Consider the following 12,011-nt stretch of genomic DNA (forward strand, 5'->3'; position numbering starts at 1 on the left):
CTCATTCTTCCTCATGAAGCAGCACCATTGGATGCAGCAACAAAACCCGATCCAGCAGAGGCTGGTGGAGCTCCTGTGCACAGCCCTGTCAGCATCTGCAGCAAGTGATTTGCCTCTTTCAATCCAATTCCCTGTGGACAAGCATCTACATCATAAAATTAGCAACAATATGAACTGCAAATTCAGCAGAATTCAGATTTCACTGATGGATGGATTGCCAGGATGCATGTTTTATTCATCTCAAATGCTTTGTCAGGTTGGTTGCATACTCCCTCTGCACTTAAAATGCTAAAAATGCTATGGTCAGTACTGAGCAGCCAAGCAGCTCTGTTGTACCTTTTCTAAGCGCTAGCCAAAACTCACCAGATTTCCAAAATGAAGACAACCAAAAACTGGCATTCTAGGAAGCTGTCTGAGTCAAGGTATTTTTGTTCAGCACAGAATTCCCTCCCACTGCTGGAAGTCACCTTGCTGAAGGTCCTTAGCAGGAAGTAGCTGTGGGTCATCAGCATGTGAATTAGCCTCCCTGGGAGAGCACAGCATGCAGCAGATCAAGATGCACAGTTTTCTGATCATACTTTAATTCCAATAATTAAGATTCAAGGACATTCACTGCCAGCACGCTCTTGTAGAGGTTCCTGCTAGCTACCCATAACCCCAAAGCTTCCTCAGTGTTCAGGCTGTCAAGCCAATTCTCATTTCAGCATCCACCCCAGGTTACCTGTCCACAAGCCCTCTCTCTCCTGTTGTAAATCAAAGGCAAGAGAGTATAAAAGGAGTTATTTTACATTCTGCAGCTAGCACACTAGAATTCCACCTCTCGCCTTCGCAGTAACAGCTCTGTTCGCTATAAATCTGATACAAACAGGGCAGTCAGTTTTGGAAACAGCTGTTTCACAGCCCACAAGAAATTTCAGCGTTGGTCTCTGAGCCTCCCCAGGAGGAATGCACGGGGCTGCACTTCCCAAACCAATATTGCCCCAGCCACTTCATGGCATTTACGACCTGCCTCACGTAAGTGCTGCCTCCATCTTTACTGAGGCTCACATTTGTACACCCACTGCAGCACAACCCACACTAACTCCCCCTTGCCTGTTCTTACACTCCTCACAGAGCGACGTGGTGAAGTGAAACACACTGGCTGCAAGAAAGGGCATCCTGCAAATCATTCCAAAACAGACCATGACCTGGTGGCTTAAGTGAACTGTCTCCTTTGCAAGTATGAGGTTGCTTCCTCCACTCTTTCTTTCCAGCCGCATCCTTCGAGCTGAGTTTCCCTCCATTCCTAGTTATTCTCATACCGCTGGTATTTGCAGGTGCTGATTCACAGCCACCTGAGGTATGCACATTTGGCTGCTTTTATTTTTAAGGAAAGTTACTTTGGGCTCAAAATAACTTGTTTTTCTGTGAATACTCTTCAGTATCTATCTAGTTTTATCTGAGGAGCTTAAGTAGTCCTCTTCAACAAAAGCGTCCAAGTTTTATCATTCTCTGTTGCTCTATTAAAATCTAAAACAGACATTCAAATTTGTGGCCTGCCATTATGCTTGGTCCCTTTTAGCTTTAAAAACGGAAGTTGAATTTGAGCCTAATATATATTCTTTAAACTAAAATATATTCTTCTATCATGGTGTGAATATACATCCCCATAAGTGAAACTTCCCCTAAGGGTTTCAACCCTTAATACAATTAAAAATCTGGAAATACCTAATGCTTTGTTTCTGACAAAGCTGAACCCAGACATCTCAAAAAGAAGTGGTCAGATGCCAAATCATTACTTTTTGAAATGGGCTCTCAAAAAGCAGCCCCGAGCAGATCAGCCCACAAGTCTGTCATTTCAAAATCCGCAGACAGCTTCTGTCTAAGACTCAAGATGATGTACTGTCTCCAGCCCCTCTCTGCTGGCTCCTAACCTGCTCTCCCCCATGGAACATCTGTGTTCTGGATATTTCCTTGGAGATTCGTTAACTGCTGCTTCCTCAAAGGCTGAGATTACTGGCATTTTTCTCAGACTACATTTCTAAGCATTTGAAAGACCTGTCAGGACAGATAAATAAATAAATAAATACGGAAAAATATAAATTCATCATCCTGTCTGTCAAGACACAGCAGGTAAAGAGAAAACCGAAGTTTAGGCTAACGTCTTTAAAGACCATTTTCTGTCTTGCCTGCCTGTATATCATTTACATAGCATTTCACACTCACACTTAATGTCAGTGTCCTCTGAGGGATAGAGTGAATTTGAATATTGGTATCTCTAATTTGGGAGGCAATTAGGCCAATAACAACAATCCAGAGCTGAATGTATACTCAAAACAATCTATTTAGCATTCTATTTTAATTAAAAAAATCAGTCAAAATAATCCTGTTATCCCTGAGGATTGCTTTAGGCACGGTTCCAATCCTGCACATCTTTTTTTTAATCTTTCAGTTCCACACACAGAAAGTGATTGAAAAAACACTGTAGACTACTGGAATGGTTCCTTCTATACACAAGTTCCTCTCCCAGTTGGAGAGCTCAGAAAGACAGAGAAATAAAATTGCCCAATGCCAATCAGCCACTTGCTAAGCCAGTTTAAAAAAAAAATAAAAAAAACAACAAACAACAAAAACTAAAAGAAAACCAATAAAATAAAAGCAGTGTACACCTGAGGCCAATAAACACAGTTTCCCCATTCTTTGCCCCACTACCTGCAAATGTCATGTCAAAGGGCACCTCTTATTTCCTCGTATTTCCACCCTTTGCCTCCCTTGTCGAAAAGTAACATGTGCAGCTGTAGAAGAGGTGCAATTTACATCTTTTTTATTTAAAAAAAAAAAAAATCAAAAAACATCTTTCATTTCTGGATTTGCTCTCACACGCTCGGTGGGGCCCTGCTGCATAACAAGCATTTTATCCATAGGAGACAGCAGCAGCACAAGCCAGCACAGCTGCCAGCACCAGTTACCTGCACATAGCACCCCACTGGGGCCCACGGGGAGGGGGCAGAAGGAACAGGGCAGAGGCAGAGCGTGCACTACAGTAGAGAGCACGTACATATGTACATGTGTATGTACACACATATACACACGTGTGTGCATATCATTTGCACCACCCAAGTAACTCATCTTGCTTACTCCCAGACAGCACGTATGCACCATATGACCGTTTATAAAATCATTTCTAAAATACCGGTGGAGACCAGTGACAAGTGGCATTCCCCAGGGCTCAGTGCTGGGACTGGTGCTGTTTTAACATCTTTGTCGGCAACATGGATGCTGGGATCTGGTGCCCCCTCCGTGAGTTTCCGATGACCCCGAGCTGTGCGGTGGGGTCGGCAGGCTGGAGGGAAGGGATGGCCCAGGGGGACACTGACAGGTTGGAGAGGTGGGCCTGTGTGAACCTCTTGGAGTTCAACGAGGCCAAGTGCAAGGTCCTGCACCTGGGCTGGGGCAGTCCCAAGCACAAATATGAAGACAACAACTGGCATGGAGACAGGCTGGGAGAGTTGGGGTTGTTGAGCCTGGAGAAGAGAAGGGTCTGGGGAGACATTAGAGCAGCCTTCCCCTATCTGAAGGGTCCAACAAGGACGCTGGAGAGGGGCTTTTTACAAGGGCATGCAGTGATAGGACAAGGGGGAATGGCTTTAAACTGAAAGGGGGGAGATTTAGATGAGATGTTGGGAAGAAACCCTTCCCCGTGAGGGCGGCGAGGCGCTGGCCCAGGCTGCCCAGAGCAGCTGTGGGTGCCCCATCCCTGGCAGGGCTCAAGGCCAGGCTGGACGGGGCTGGGAGCAGCCTGGGCTGGGGGGAGGGGGCCCTGCCCAGGGCAGGGGGACTGGAACCAGATGATCTGCAAGGTCCCTTCCAACCCCAACCATCCTAGGAGTCTATAATAATTATCCCCAAGTGAAGTACTTTAAAAAAAATATAAAAAAAAGAGCTGTAAAAAGTTATAAAGCACAATAGACAGCTCTGAATTTGTATTGTTTGGTATTACGCCTTGCCTAGTTACTTCTGTACATATGCACACACCAGATCTTGTTTCTACTAACCGGAATTCATATTAATTTAAAAAATAAATAAACCAACTCCCCAGAGGCATATAAACAGGGTTGTTGCCCAATTCCATGTGGACCTCACGCACACAGGTTACTCAGCCACTACCACTCACTATATTGGCATATGCTTAGGAATTAAACAAGAAAAGTAAACAATGCCGCTTCTTGAGTCCATTTCCTCTTCCAAGACACTTGTGGGAGAGAGGGCCGGGCAGCTCAGAAAGGTTAACCTCACAATTTCCCTTCAGACTTGTGCTGGAGAAAAAAAGAGATTCAAGATCTTCCAACTCCAGAAATAAAAATCCCCCTCTGCAGAAGTTTTACTCTACCAGGTCAACACACAGAAGGCAGCGGTGGGTCCCCAGCCCTCTCCTTCACCACTCCTTATCCTACTGAGCCCTCAAGTCTGCAAAACTTGAACTCCAAATGCCTCTGGCTCATTGGGAGGTGGAAAAGGTGCCAACAGACAAAACTAATAAAGTTCCTAAACCACTTGGACTATCTTCACATTCTTTGTTTTTAGCATTTGAGCGTAGAAGCCCAAGGAGCTGGTGGGTAGAAAAAGGTTTCACTCATCCTGGAATTTAGTAGTAAGACTAAACTTCAGCTGTGAAGCTCTCTTGCCTCCTCCACTGCCTGCATCCCTCAAATACCACTGGGAAATCAGGTAGGATGGTTTCAGTGTGTCAATAGCCCACGTGATGATGATGAAGTGGGAAGGTTTTCTTCATTACAGGCTTTCCACAGCGTAACACTTTGAGAAAGTCTGTCTGAAGAGACAAAAGCTCACTCCTTGCTGCTAGGACAGGGCGTAGAGCCAGGGCAGCCTCCGTAAATCTGTAGAGATGGTGGGTAAATGTTTCTCTTCCTCTCCCCACCCCCAAAAGAACCAACAGTTGTAACAGCTTTTAGATCTTTACACTCCAGAAGAAAATCATCACAGAGCAGCAAGGTCTTAGTTTAACCTGGCAAATATCTACAGTACAGAGTCAGAAAGCCAAAGCAACTTAGATTTGCCTGCAGGCAGGACTAAGCACCACCACCCAACAGCGAACCATGCCTCAAGCCTGCAGGATCAGGACCACCGCCGCACACCTGCAGGATCAGGATCAGGACCACCGCCGCGCTGCAGCTTGGTGGTCACTAGGGCCAAACCTCATCTCACCTACACACACAAACCCAGCGCAGAATATTGTGGCGTGAGGCCACAGGACCATACAGCAAGAAGCACCTCCGAAGACCCATGCAGCCATGTGAGTATAAAGCTGATGGAAGAGGTAATATTTGGTTTGGACCTTTTCTATACCATTAGCGCTTGCACTAATTACAATAGCCAACAGCAGCAGTCACTCTGATGGGAGGGCTGAACAAAAGTGACACAGCTGTCAACCACATTCAAAGAAGCAAATCCTTAAGAGTTCATGGGTTTGGGGCCAGAACACAACCCAGCCAGCAAGATACGTGGGTTTGCAGCTTTTCTAGGGCAGAATGCTTCAGAGAGTAAGTACAGCTGACACAGACGTTAAAAAACTAAGCGCGTTTGCCTGGTTCTCAGGGGGATTTAAACAGCAGGTGAGTGGGGCTGGTCTGTGGGACATGACCCTTTTTTATTTCAGCTATTTAGATGCAAATTGTTCCCCCTCCCTCCCCCTCTCAACACCATCTGTTAGCCCAGAGGTTTAGAGTGTGCCTAGGGTGTAGAGGTTTTGGGGGAGGGGGATATAGATAAAGCATTGAGAAAATTTCAGTTGATGCCCATATTTCCTCTGGGGCACAGTTTAGGGGAGGAAAAAACCCCAACCCACCGTCACTCTGCAATACTATTGAATAACAAAAGGATTTTTTTCTCATTCTGCTGCACTTTTCCTACCGACACCGTGGATATCCTACCCTAGAAAGCATTCCTTGTCCAGCTTTTGGCCAACAAGCAACATCATATAGTGACACTTATAGAAGGTTGCTATGGTGTTAGCACAGGGCATGAGCTGGCATTGCAGGAAGTATCAAAGAGCCAAGGAATTAAAGTCTTAAGTAATAATGATGAATTCCTTCACTAGAAGGCACAGTATTAAATGTTCTTTTACTGCTAGGAAAGCTACCTCGTCTCTGTCTGATTTTTCCCAGCGAACAGCAACGTACTTTCCAGAACTGTTGAAACACTTCACGAAGGGCTCTGGATTCCCCGTAAAGGTAAGATTATGGGTGATAGCACAGAGTCCACTTTCAGGAAGCTTGACAATGATGCAGTATTGGGAGGGGTGGCTAACAGACCAGATGGGTGTGCTGCCACTCGGAGGGATATTGGACAGGCTGGAGAAACAGGCCAACACCAACCTTGTGAAGTTCAATAAAGGAAAATGCAAAGCCCTGATGCTCGGGAGGAATAATCCCAGGCATCAGCACAGATGGGAGCCAAGAGGCAGAGAAACAGCTGTGCAGAGAAAGACCTGGGAGTCCTGGTGGACATCAAACTGACCATGAGCCTCCACAGTGCCTTTGCCACAGAGGAAGTCGGCAGCATCTGGACCGCATTAGGAAAGACACTGCCAGCAGTGAAGGGAGGTGATCCTTCCCTCTGCTCGGAGCTAGTGAGACACATCTGGAGAGCTGGGTCAAGTGCTTGCCTCCCCAGTACAAGAGAGACATGGACAGACTGGAGAGAATCCAGCAAAGGTCCACGAAGATGATTAATGGACTGCAGCATCCGACATATGAGGAGAGGCTGATAGTTGGGACTGTTCAGCCTGCAGAAGGAAAAGCTCAGGGGGATCTTGTCAATATGCATAAATACCTGATGGAGATGTAAAGAAGATGGAAGCAGGCTCCTCTTGGTGGTATCCAGCAACAGGACAAGAGGCAACGGGCACAAACTGAAATACAGGAAATTCCACTTAAACATAAGAATTTGGGGGGATGGACACGACAACAAAACACAAAACAAAAAAACAGAAACAAGAACTTTTTTCCTGGGATAGAACCAAACATACAGAACAGGTTGCCCAGAAAAATCATGGAGTTTCCATCCTTGGGGGTGCTCAAAACCCCACTGGGCGTGCCTCTGAACATGCTGCCACCACTGTAAGTGGGGAGCTGGACTAAACTACCCACTGAGGCTCCTGCCAACCTCACCAGTTTCACAATTACAAGCCGCACAGAGTGGCAGGGAGGCTTTAAAGGAAAGAGATATGCAACATCACTCAAACAACTTATCTGAAGCAAGTGGTTTTAGTCAAACAGCCTCCATGGCCCCAGTTCAGTGATGAAGAAAAATTACAAGAGGTGATAAGTGACAACCTTTAGCAAAACAAAACCCAAAAAACAGTGGAAGAGCTGGGATTCAGTGAACACCCTTATTTTGAGCTTTAACATATGCAGTACAGTCCTGATACTTGAGAGATGCAAGCTCTTGTTCTGCTTCTCACAGAAACCTCATTTATGATCTTGGAGACACAAGAGCCAGGGAAAGCGCGAGTACTTCTTGTTTGCTTTGCCCTCCTGCAATCAGTCAATTACCTCTTTCAAGGAAAGGCAATTCACGTGTTACAGCGCAGGCATCATGAAAAAAAATCCCTTTCAGGTGTTTCTGCAACTTCAGTTCATAAGAAACACATCCCCAGTTTAAAAAAAAAAAAAGAAAGAAAGAAAAAGAGAATTGTGTATGCAATCCCTGATGGGAGGGTAAAGGGGGGCAAGGAGGGATGACAAAACCCTTCCTTCCCCTTGGAGCCCAGATGATGGGACAGAAGAGCTCTCCCTAACTTTAAGTGCAGATAGGCAGAGACCACCTTAGAGGAAGCAGGGAAGGAAGAAAAAGCGTGGGCTTCGGAGCCTCAGCCGCAGCTGAGCAAGTCCTTAGTTCAAGGCTGACACCAAGACAGGTTCAGGCAGACTTTAATGATGGTGCTCCATGGAGGTGAAGGAAAGGAGCTCTTAACTTCAGCTGGGAAGACTTTCTGCCAGACAAGGTTTACACAGCAACATTTTTTTTAAAGTTTTTGGGCCTTTTTCTTTTTTTTTACTGTTGGGATATTGTTTTGGTTTGTTGAATGTTGCCAACACAAACACTTTCCTCTTTCTTGCACAGCCAGAAGAGGCCAGAACAACATATGATCTCAACTGTATGGTGACAGTCAGGAACTTCAGGTACCTACTTCCAAATTATTAACATCTAAAATATATGCAATTCAGTATCTCTTACTGGAAAGCAATATTCTGACAGTTACAGGCATTTCATAGAAACATTTTTTTAAAAAAAAATCAATTATCTGAACAAATAAATCTAATAAATTTGTGCTGATATTTTGACAGAATTTAAAGTTTTCATTTTAAAATAAAAGCAGTTGTATTTTCTCCATTTATGAAAAACAGTTTTCAGAACATTGGCATTTCCCCTACACGATGGGAGTCATCTTTATATGCTGCTTTAAATCACCAGCTCATTTCTGTTTCCAGGTCTCTGGCACGTCACCAGCATTACTGAGAATCTAAAGAACAGTTACTGGAAATGTTTTTATTTAACTAACTTCATGTTCACAAAGCACATGTATAAATTTTAAGGGCTGCAATCCTGCAGTTTGATCTGTGCTATAAGATACAGGCATCAATTTTCAGTCTCCTTGACTTTAAAAATGATAGAAAGGTCACCTGTGATAGCTAAGAGGTACTTGGCCTTAATGCCAGCAAGCCACCCACTGAAAACAGTGGGAGTTTGGCCTGAATTAGGATTTCAGGATTTATCCCATAATGCCCCGTAACACTTCCCACACAGCACTACCTGACAGCTTTGGAAAATTGGCAAAATGTGAAGGACCTGCTGACAACATCTGAGATGAGGTTTCCAAGGGTATATTTTATAATTATTGAATTCAACCAATACCTGTTTGCATATGCATATAACTCTCACAATTCCACAGGGGTTTTAGCATGCTGATTTTAAAAGCAGTGGCTAAAAACACATCTCCAAAAGCTACTCAATGCCCAACTAACCATACTTTTAAAAGCAAAAAAACTACAAAGCAGGTGCATCCAGGATGTCGCTTAACTTGTGCATAATCCCCCAGCTTTGGTTCGCTGCTGTTTTTTGTGATTAGGTAAGTAACATCAACAACAGATAGATGCTTTTCTAGAATGTCTTTCCAGCACCACCTCCCTAATTGCCATCTTCTCCCACAGATACCTCTAGAACAGCCCTACAATAACTACTGACATCCCCAGCATGACCTGGGGCAAGGTGGATGGGTTTACAGCCAGGACACATCAAGGTCTGAGAGCCAATTGCTGTCCACACGGTGCCTTTGCGCCCAGATCTAATGGCAGGGATGCTCAAGAAATGAGTCTGCTACTGGTTGATGGTCTTTCTCATCCCTGTTCCACACTCTGATCTGGTCACTATTTCCTTAATTAAGTTGAACATTTCCCCTGAGGTTCAACCTAATCAGACCATCCTGCAGGGAGCCAACCAACAGCCAGGTCACATATTCCACAAGCCCAGGGCTTCGTACAGTATTGCTGCTCTGAACAGGGGACCTGGCGCCTGCCCAAACTGAAGTCACCAGTTTCACTGACAACAGCACAGGGTTTGCAGCATCCAGTTCTTACACGGATCCTTTATTTGGATCCCTAGACACAGCAGGGGCTTGCACATGACAGGATCAACACCTATGGTGTAAGTCAGATCAGATCCCTGTGAAAAAAATAAAAAAATCAAGGCAGCAACCGGGACACAATACATAAGGATTCGGTGCAGCCTCTGTAGCAATCGCAGCAGCTCCCTGACAACCAACAGAAAAAAACCCTAAAGAAAAGAAAAAAGTTTCAAAGGTAGCCAATGGAAAGCAGGCCTTTCAGGGATTGAAACACGACTCATTTTGGAGCAAGAGTCAAACTAAGCACACAGGCTGATGAAGAGACCAGACAGGTTCCAATTTAAAAGAAATTACAAGAAGACTTCCACGGATTAGTTGGTATGCTTGCGTTTTACCATGAAACTGGTCATTTTCTTAAGACAATCTAAACGCAGGAGAAGGCAAGAAGCCTGACTCAATGAAGGGGGGGGGGGAGAAAAAAAGCAGCCAAAAAAATCCCATAGTTGTCATGTTTATGACTTATGTTTTCTAGACAGGAAATCTTTGGAGCAAGCAAAAGCCTGCCTGCCCTCCACTTCATAAACTCTTGATATCACAATCACATACTTAAAATATTACCTTCTTGAATGATGCAAATTAAAAGGCATAAGTAATTCTCTGACATACTACTGAAAACCACACACCAACATGAAACAGCAATTTATTGCGTGCAAGTCCATTAAACTATTACTTACAGCATAATAAACAGCAGCCACACAAGATACCACTGTCACCACGGAGCAGAAACCCTAGGGAATTCCTCACCCCTGGCCCTGGGAGTTTGAGTGAGAGAAGCTGAACTGTTCCTGCTTGGAGCAGCGTTTAGTCCCCCAGAAAGACTGCAGTACCTCAGCTAACACAGCAATTGTCCCGTAATTAACATGCGTGCTTTATAGGCAATAAAACAAAAGGGACCCTTAACTTCAAAAGTTGTTTTTAAGGCAAAAGCAGTGGAAAGTTTTTCAAATGATGACTGTGAAAGGACAAAGAGAGGAGACAACTGTGACTGACGATGGTCATGGGAGACCAGGGTTCACAGGCCACATCGACAGCGGTTTGATTTTCGCAGAGGGAATGTGGTTACCGACCACTCAGAGAGCCCTGAATGAGAAGGCAGGCTGGCAAGCCAGAACAAGACACCCAGCTCCACAGGCTAGACAAAAGCTCTGAGGCTTTTTATTTTCTCCTCCTCTTCCAGAGTTAAAACTGGGATGCCATCAGTTCCTCTTTCCCAAATGGAATGCCCTCTGAGAGCAAACCAGATTTCAAAGCTTTCTAACAACCACACGGAACACGCTGCCAGAGCTTGCTGCTTCCATCTGAGCATTCAGGACATCTGCAGCGTGGTCCTGGGATCAGGGCACAACTACAGTTGGATATTGTCCAGGGGTATTTTAGGAGAATGAATCAAATTGCCACACAAACGTAATTGCCAAGTTTCAGTCTAATGTTACAGCAATTTTTTCGACACGTTTTATTTCAGAGGACAGACTGGTGAACTAATATTTTGTTATCAGTATGTTCAAGTCCTCTAACGCAATGTCCATATCTTTGGTAAGGGATAGGATTCCTTTTCCTTCTACATTTGATAAGAGAAAGCACTACAGATTCTTTGTCCAGCCTGGAAAAAAGATTTGGATAGACTGAGTTTAAGGCAGTCAGAGAGAGAGAGTCAGTGAGAGATGCAAAGTAGTATTCTTGAATGACCTATTCCCTCCTAAAATCCACAAATTTGGAGCAGAGGATGTTTGGTCCTCTGCTTTTTCTTCCAGGAGTCCCTTCAGAAAGCCAGCCTGCAAGACATTCGCTGAATATCTGATCGCTGCATTTTTGATGCTTTTTGATGATACTTGATGCTTTCAATTCTTGCAGCCCACACAGAGCCAAATCATCTGGGAAACAAGGTTTCCCTGCTTCTAACGTCACAGTATTTAAGAGGTCAAATTCTGACCCCTTCTGAAAAGGCTGCCCAGAAAACATGCGCAAGATTAGCACAATTCTGTGCTCCCATCACCAAATCGCTGTCCACCCAGCTCTTGTCCAGTGCAAGACTGTTTCCGAGTCTTGCAGGCATCTCGCAGCACCTCAGAGAACACAAATTATCTGCGTGCACTAACATGCATTTGGACCATCTTTTAAACCCACAAGGCATCCACCGTCAGATCTGTAAAGAGTGGGGAGTCACTGGTAGGTAGCAAGTACGATTTCCTCTTCACTATTTCTTGTTTTGGTCCCAGTTACCACGGAACTGGAACATCACTTAAAGAGGACTTTTTGCTCACAGCACCACATGAGATTTCAGGTATCAGAGTAAGGCTGAGCTATCCAAAATCCAAGTCGTTTGTCC

At 44.7% G+C, this 12,011-nt stretch overlaps 1 protein-coding gene across 5 annotated transcripts in view; it reads right to left on the reverse strand.

The window, feature by feature from the left end:
* PAK1 (p21 (RAC1) activated kinase 1) overlaps positions 1–12,011 on the reverse strand; it is a 73,609-nt gene that overhangs the window by 40,193 nt on the left and 21,405 nt on the right. Inside the window, exon 1 of one of the 5 annotated variants that reach the window (XM_040584122.1) lies at positions 6,832–6,912. The exons of 3 other annotated variants lie outside the window; for them this stretch is intronic. The gene's annotated coding sequence lies outside the window, so the exon portion shown is untranslated. Of the gene's footprint in view, positions 1–5,135; positions 5,165–6,831; positions 6,913–12,011 lie in introns of those variants that run through there. One more of the 5 variants, XM_040584127.1, reaches the window with a different exon arrangement.

This window comes from Falco naumanni, chromosome 2 (genome assembly GCF_017639655.2).
Source record: "Falco naumanni isolate bFalNau1 chromosome 2, bFalNau1.pat, whole genome shotgun sequence".
Lineage (NCBI taxonomy): Eukaryota > Metazoa > Chordata > Aves > Falconiformes > Falconidae > Falco > Falco naumanni.